At 45.8% G+C, this 8,612-nt stretch overlaps 1 pseudogene; it reads left to right on the forward strand.

Annotated features, from left to right (window-relative positions):
* Positions 1–3,116: 3,116 nt before the first annotated feature.
* Positions 3,117–6,059, forward strand: LOC111648374 (uncharacterized; annotated as a pseudogene).
* Positions 6,060–8,612: the final 2,553 nt, after the last annotated feature.

Consider the following 8,612-nt stretch of genomic DNA (forward strand, 5'->3'; position numbering starts at 1 on the left):
CTTTGAAGCGCAGAGCAGTGTCCAAGCCGACCCCTGAGATCAGGTTTGGCCCTGGAAGCCACTGGCCTCTGCTCACAGAAGCAAAAAATGCAAACAGATGCCATGATGCCGCCTGCACACGGAAAACCAAGTACATCTGCATGCACTGTCTAGTGGCTTTGTGCCCTGGGTGCTTTGCCAATTTTCATAGCAGATAGACTTGGTGAAGCGATGTACCAGTCAGTCAAACTGAAGTGACTGAGGATATCATTATTCATGCATGAAAGGGCTAGGTAATGTGATATAACACGTCCTTCATCCATCTGTTATGGGGGGCACACGTGTCCATTTAAGAAGTATAGCACATCTAGCTAAGAGGGAGGTAAAATAGATATTCTGTTCAGATACAAGGGAGTATTAGATCTCGGGCAAACACCAAACAGAGGTGTAAAAGGATCAGGCAGGACATCCACGCCAGATATCCCTGAAGGATTTAAAAATGTCTGTCCAGAATTTAAGCAGACAAGGGCTGGACCAGAACACGTGGAGCAGGTCAGCAGGTGATTTTCTACAATGGTTATATGTGTCACTTGTGCCAGACAATATCTTTGCTAGTCTACCATTGGTGTTATGAATGTCATAGCCCCTCTGTGACTGCAGGAGGAGATGTCTCCCACTGTTTCTTGCGGTTTTCCCTGTCTGTCTTCCCCTGTGTCTCCTCCCCTTTTTTAGTGTGTGTGTATGTGTGTGCTTCTCAGCAAGGGCTTGGCGCAGCACTGGCTACCTGGCTGACCTGTTTCTCATTACTCATCAAGCTCAGTAGAAACCCGGTTCTCCACTCACTTTTAACCACATTGTTCCGCTCTCTACATGGTAACACTCCAGGCCACGAAAACATTTCAGTGTGAATTGTGATTTATTACTTTTCATTGTCTTGGATTATTCCTCACCAGTGTCTTTCTCTGCATTCAGTTTATGCCTGCTCCAGTTCTGCTGCCTGCTCCTGCTGAACCTGACTGCTGCACTATCATTTCCTCTGGAACTGGAGCCACACATCGGAGACGACATTGGTTAAAATCTTTTGGTCCACATTTAGAGGTGAGATTAGTCTCCAATTACTACAAAGAAGCAGGTCCTTATCTTTCTTAAGCAACAGTAAGATAGAAGCTTGAGATAGTGTTCCTGGGAGCTGACCATTTAAGAATGATTTATTCTGCATATTTTGTAATTAAGGGCATTAATTTCCCAGCCTCTTCCAGTTGATGTGTGGCCTGGAGCCACCACTGGAGCAGTTTGACTGGCATGTGCTGCCTGACCCAGATGTGCAAAGCAAAGTCAAAAGGGTACTTTATAATTTTCATGTTAATATTTATTGTGATTTGAAACAAACAAAAATGGTTACATCTACATTGTTCTCACTCATTTCTCTCTACGATCCTAAAGTGCAAGACTGCAGGGGACCTGACTGTTGTTTCATCCATTGCATTTTGAAGAAGCTGCTGTTGTTCAGAGTTTGAGTGGTTGTGACACAATCACTGCTCATTCAAGGTCTTCATTGTTTGCTTGTAACTAGGTGAGCTGTATACCATGTCTTGTTAATCCAGCTTCCAGATTTTCTTAGCTGTAAGGGTCCTCTCCAAAGACATTGTTGAGAGCTGTTGACTCCTGCTCACTGTTAGTTAGCATGCCCTCCATCCAAATTTGTGTCTGTGTACAGTTGTTAGCCAACCTGATTCCTTGGTTGTTCCAAGTCTGATTAAATGCAGTTGTTTTTGGCTTTCTGACTTATAAACTACTTTGGGGTTGAGTATTTGTTCATCTTTGAATGAATAACAAAGCCTGTAGAAGAAGTGCACAGCCTGCATGAAAACATCTATCCAAAGATGTTCAATTCTTTGGTTCTGTACAGACAGGCCTGTAATGTGCCTTGCATTTCCTTGATCCTGCAGAAGGTTCATTAAAAGAGCAACCAGGGGTGTCGTGTGGTGTGGTGGTCTGGGCGGGCGCCCCATGTGTGGAGGCTGCAGTCCTCGCTGCACTTGGCCCCGGTTCGGGTCCCGCATCGGACGGCCTTTGCTGCGTGTCCTTCCCCCTCTCTCTGCCTCCCCATTTCCTGTCTCTCTGCTGTACTGTCGAATAAAAGCCTGAAAAATATACTTAAAAAAAAGAGCAACCAGAGTTATCTCCCTTCCATGGTCCAATCGGACCCTGGAGGGTTACCTGTGCAGACAGGTGGCTCGAACAAAATAAGTCAGCACTGTCAAAGCTGAGTTGTCTGTGCTGCAGTTAATGTAAGTTATTAGTCTGGAGTTCACAGCAATACCAGAATGTGTGACAAGGACAACCTGTAAAACATGTAGAATAATGGATTACTTCATTTCATGTAAACCCTTATAGAAAATTCTAATACATTTGCACCAGATTCATAGTTAATATAAATATTTTGGATAAGAAAATGATTTTTTTTGAGAGGTGGAAGAGGAAGATGATGAAGAATGAGGCTGGATTTGGAAGAGGTTGTATTATGTTAAAAAAAAACATGCACAGTCAATTTGATGCTGCACTACCCATAGTACATAGAAAAGAGCTGACCAAATAAGACACATATTGCATATTGCAATGTGTCACAAACTATTAGGAAATGGTACATAGTATGTTTCCCTAGCAACTGTCTGGCTCCATCTCTGGCCTGCCATGGCTGGATCTATGTGGTTCAGGGTCACCGAACTTTTCTTGGTACTACAATCCTGTTGGCATGCAGATACGCTCTCGTCATTTGAAAGGAGTTCATAATTTACGACAATTATGTTATATTATGTTTATTCTGCAAAAATCCGACGGGTCTAAAGATACATCAGACCAACATGGGCTGCCTAGGGAAACCCGTGGTGCAACGCACAGTGCCAGTACCTTGTACGGCACCTGATGAGACGGAGGAGGATCCAGGCCCGGACGCTCCCCACAGTGCCCAGAACCTCCAAGCACCACAGGCGCAACCCCTAAGCAGACCGTCAGAGCATCGTCGGATATTGTGGCCCGCTGCCAACAAGGAGTCAGAGTGGCTACAGTTTGATGAAGATGTGGATACGGCCCTGGAAGCAACAGCTAAGGGTGATGTGGACCAGAGGCTCAAGACAATGAGCATGTTCATAATAAGTATTGCATCAGACAGGTTTGGCATCAAGGAACAGCACTCCACCAGAACTACAACTGCAGCTCCAATTCTAAACCGGCGAGAGATCAAGATTTCCCAACTCAGACAAGAGCTGAGAGTACTCAGGAGCCAGTACAGGAAGGCGAGCGATGATGAGAAGGCAGCCTTGGCAGAACTGAGGGGTGTGGTGAGGGAAAAACTACTCACCCTTCGACGTGCCGAGTGGCACAGGAAGAGAGGCAGGGAAAGGGCCCGCAGGCGCAGTGTCTTCATTGCAAATCCATTTGGATTCACAAAGAAGCTGCTGGGAGAGAAACGCAGTGGTCAGCTCTCATGTCCGGAAGAGGACATCAACCGCCACATTAGGAACACCTACAGCGACGGCATGAGAGAGCAAGATCTCAGCCACTGTGCAGCCCTCATATGCCCACCAGAACCCTGCACCCCATTTAACATCAGTGAACCCACCCTGAAAGAAGTTAAAGAGGTCATCAAATCTGCCCGAGCAGCATCAGCACCAGGCCCAAGTGGAGTCCCTTACAAGGTCTTCAAACAGTGTCCCCGCCTGTTGGAGCGTCTTTGGAAGATCTTCAGAGTGATCTGGAAAAAAGGGAAGGTACCTCAGCAGTGGAAGTACGCAGAGGGAGTATGGATTCCCAAGGAGTAGAACGCAAGTAACATCGAGCAGTTCAGGACAATCTCCCTCCTTAGTGTTGAGTGCAAGACCTTCTTCAAGATCGTTTCCAATCGCCTCATGGGATTCCTCCTGAAGAACACCTATATTGACACCTCGGTGCAGAAAGGAGGTGTCCCAGGAGTTCCAGGGTGTATCGAACATACAGGCGTGGTAACACAGCTGATCCGCGAGGCGCGAGAGAGCAGAGGCGATTTGGCAGTACTGTGGCTGGACCTCGCCAATGCTTATGGATCGATTCCACATAAGCTGGTGGAACTGTCCCTGAGCAGATACCATGTTCCAGAGAAGGTCTGCAACCCCGTCCTCGACTATTATAACAACTTTAGTCTGAGGGTATCTTCTGGCACTTCAACATCAGATTGGCATCGTCTGGAGAAAGGCATCATTACAGGCTGCACAATCTCTGTGTCCCTGTTTGCACTGGCCATGAATATGCTTGTGAAGTCTGCAGAAGTAGAGTGCAGAGGCCCTTTGTCCAGATCTGGCACCCGGCAACCCCCGATTAGAGCATTCATGGATGATCTCACGGTAACCACAACATCAGTGCCTGGATGCAGATGGCTCCTTCAAGGCCTTGATCGACTCATTAGTTGGGCAAGAATGAGTTTCAAACCCGCTAAGTCCAGGTCCTTAGTCCTGAGGAAAGGGAAGGTAACCGACCGCTTCCGCTTCAGCCTGGGAGACTCCAAAATTCCATCTGTGTCAGAAAAGCCAGTGAAGAGCCTGGGCAAGCTCTTCATCAGCGATCTAAAGGATACCGCTGCACGTCAAGCTACCAGCGATAACCTCAACACGTGACTCTCAGCTGTGGACAAGTCAGGACTTCCTGGGAAGTTTAAGGCCTGGATCTATCAGCATGGCATCCTGCCTCGTCTCCTCTGGCCGCTGCTGATGTACGAATTCCCAATGACCATGGTGGAGGGTTTTAAGAGGAAGATCAGCTCATCCCTGCGCAGGTGGCTGGGCCTGCCACGAAGCCTAAGCAACATTGCTTTGTTTGGGCACAACACCAAGCTGCAGCTCCCTTTCAGCAGTCTGGCAGAGGAGTTCAAGGTTTCCCGGGCCAGAGAAGTCCTGCTCTACAGAGATTCTACTGACGGTAAAGTATCTTCAGCAGGTGTGGAGGTCAGAACAGGAAGGAAGTGGCGTGCCCAGGATGCAGTAGAGCGAGCAGAGGCGAGGCTGCGGCACAGCACCCTGGTGGGTACCGTGGCTACTGGTCGGGCTGGGCTGGGTAGCAACCCAAAACCAAGCTACAGCAGAGCCAGAGGAAAGGAAAGGCGAAAGCTTATCCAGGAGGAGGTGCGTGCCGAGGTGGAGGAGGCTCGCTTTAGTAGAGTGGTGGGCATGAGCAAGCAGGGGGCCTGGACCAAGTGGGAGCACATAGCTGGTCGCAAGATCACTTGGACCGAACTCTGGAAGGTGGAGCCACACCAGTTTAAGTTCTTGGTCCAATCAGTCTACGATGTCCTCCCAAGCCCTGCTATCCTGTTCACCTGGGGCCTGATAGACTCACCTGTGTGCCAGCTTTGTCAGAAAAGAGGATCACTAGAACACATCCTCAGCTGTTGCTCAAAGGCCTTGGGAGATGGCAGGTATCGTTGGCGCCACGACCAGGTCCTGCGGGCAATAGCAGACACCATCTGCACTGGCATTAACACCAGCAGGCGGCAACACCCAACCAAGAGCACGATTGCCTTTGTCCGAGCAGGGGAGAAACCTCAACCCTCCAAGAAGACTCAGGGGGGCCTGCTCACAACAGCAAGGGACTGGCAGCTCCTGGTTGACCTAGGGAGGCAGTTGCGATTCCCAGACATCATCGCAGCCACGACACTCCGACCAGACATGGTCTTGATGTCTGGAGCCAGCAAGCAGGTGGTGCTCCTTGAGCTAACTGTCCCCTGGAAGGACAGAATGGAAGAAGCTCAGGAGAGGAAAAGTATACAGATCTTGTGGCCGAGTGCCGGAGGAATGGGTGGAAGGCCCGCTGCGAGCCTATTGAGGTGGGCTGCAGGGGTTTTGCAGGCAAGTCCTTACATAGGGTTCTGGGGCTCCTTGGGATTTGTGGACTGCACAGGCGAAGAGCCATCAAAAACATCCTGGAAGCGTCTGAAAAAGCTTCACGTTGGCTCTGGTTGAAGAGGGGGGAGGCGTGGCGTAGTGCGCTACCTGGACACAAGTCGGGGGATTGATCATCCCCGGCTGGGTCGCCCGGGTGAGGGTGTCTGACTAAGACCCGAAACACCCTATGATCCCGGGAGCGTCACTGATGATGTGTCCAGGTTGCACCTCGAGGTGTATTATAGTACTAATATAAAAAGGATATACTGTACATAAACCTACAAGGGAATATTTTGTAGTATGCTTACTTCTGAGCCTGATCTTGGAAACTGGTTGTGGAGTCTCCTGACATGGTCCTGTAAGTTAGCATCACTAATGGGAGTGTATCTTTTTCTTGCTGAAATCTTTTTTTATGCAGATATGAGGAAGAACAGCCCAACATCCTTGCCATGGCTCTCACTGTGAAGCATTGAGTGAGGAGCAGCTCGATTCTCTCCCTTGTTATGTCAAGTGCAGGTCTCCCTTGTCTTCCTAAATTATGAAAATAAAAGTTATGGAGTATCAATACATGGACATTAACAATAATAGGATAATCACATTAAACATGTCATAAAGCCTATAAGCACAAAGAAAAACAATTGGTTTCCATACCACCCTCCTCTGCCCAGTGGTGAAAAGTAACTAAGTACATTTACTCGAGTACTGTACTAACAATTTAGAGGTTCTTGTACTTTACCTGAGTATTTCAATTTTATGATACTTTATACTTCCACTCCTACAGTTCAGAGGACTATAATGTACTTTCTACTCCACTAAATTTATTTAACAGTTGGTTAGTTAGTTACTAATTACTTTTAAGATGAAGATTCTGGGGGAACCAAGATAATGTGTAAGCTCCGTAGAGCACTGTATGCAAATACCTTCAAAACCCAAAGTTATCCATGCCAACTAAATTGGGACTATGACAGAAACGACTACAACCTAAGACTGATATTTTCACCAGGAGACGTCCCTAAAAGCCGTAAGTCAACATTGCACTGACAGACCAAGAGAAGGAAGCTAATTCTAACAGCATGGCGGACCTAACGACCGTGCTAACTGATCTAAAGTCACTTTGCTCTGAGTTCAGGGGATTTGGATCCAAACTGGACAGTATAGATGACTGCCTCAGGACAATTACCAGCTTAGTTGCAGTTTAGGAAAACAACATATCAGAAATTTACAAACTTCCATTGCCGCACGAATGGGAGAACCTGAAAACTGGATAATGTCTGCGGAAGAACACCTTGATTGGTTTCTGAAATTTCAGGACCGGGAATTTGTCTAATGCTCCACTAAACAGCTTAACATAGCTCAAGGAAAATAAACTTTTCTTCAACCAGGACTCTCAGCTGAGACCATGCACAGTGGAATGAGTTCAATGCAGTCAGAAGATTGTTTGTGGAAAAAAGAACTTTCTTCAGATTTCAGCATAATTCATGTAGGATGAGGGTCCTCCACAATGAGAAGATTCACCTGTTTTCATCATCAAAGAGGCAGAGGATTTCCATCGTGGACTTGGGTAAGAAGAATCAGCTCACACTGAGTACCATTCATTAAAAATTGCCACCTTAATCTCTTTGTAATCCCTCAAAGAGTACTGCATTTCAGAGGCCTCTTATGGGGCCACAATAGCTTCATTTTGTTTATGTGGCATTGCTAACCTTTTTTTTCTTAAACTCTACTTGTATTGAGATGGGACTCCATGGACTTGACTTAACATATATAATGATCAATATTTGAAAGTACTATAAGGTGTGTGGTTACTGGACACCAGAACTGCCGCCTTAACCTCACTTTAGTCTTTAAAGGCTTTTTGTTTAGGAGTTGCTTCAACTGCCATGATACCTTCATTGTTTTTTTGGTTTGTTTATTTATTTAGAATTATTTTTACTTCCATGGAGAAGGAACTCTCAGGACCTGAATGGACAGTATTGTTGGACAAAGTTAAAAGTTAACATAAGGTGTGTAATTATTAGATACTACCATTTGCTGTCACCAGACTGCCAGTGCTAAAAGATATTCCATTTAAAGAGATGCAGAAAGAAAGAAAGAAAGGAATTTTATTATTTTATTTTACATATATATATATATATTATTTTCATTAACTCTCATGCTCTGAAACCTTATCTATACTGAGATGGGGCAACTTAGTTGTTGGCTAGATTTCATTCTTATCTTGAACGGGTCCAAAGGTCCAAAAATAAGGTCCAAACATACAATAAGGTTGCCAGTTGCCTTTGTAGTTAGGTTGGCATAGTTCAGCTGCTCCATAAGGAGAAGCAGAAAAATCATTTAAAAGCTTTGTTCAAGAAAGTCACCTGACAATCTCAGATATTAAACTAGTTCGGAATAGATTACCTGGTCAAGTTATGAATGCAACATACAAACTATGCTAGAGGTGTAATCATTCACAGAATGATACCATTCCAAGCTGCTAAACCAATCCAAGACCCAGCTGGAAGATATGTTATCACCCAAGGTAACCTCCTTTCTCACTCATTAAATCTGGTCAATATATACAGCCCAAACGTGGACGAACCTAAATTTTTTTTGAGGACTTTTATATAATTAGAGGAGACTTTAATTGCACTTTGAACCGAGCAAAGGATCGCTCTACTGGCTGTGATACCACTAAGCACAAAGTAGAAAATTGCTAAAACAATACATTGTGGATATAAA

Source organism: Seriola lalandi, unplaced genomic scaffold (genome assembly GCF_002814215.2).
Source record: "Seriola lalandi dorsalis isolate HSWRI2012SDOR001 ecotype SW California unplaced genomic scaffold, Sedor1 jcf7180002054981, whole genome shotgun sequence".
Taxonomy (NCBI): Eukaryota; Metazoa; Chordata; class Actinopteri; order Carangiformes; family Carangidae; genus Seriola; species Seriola lalandi.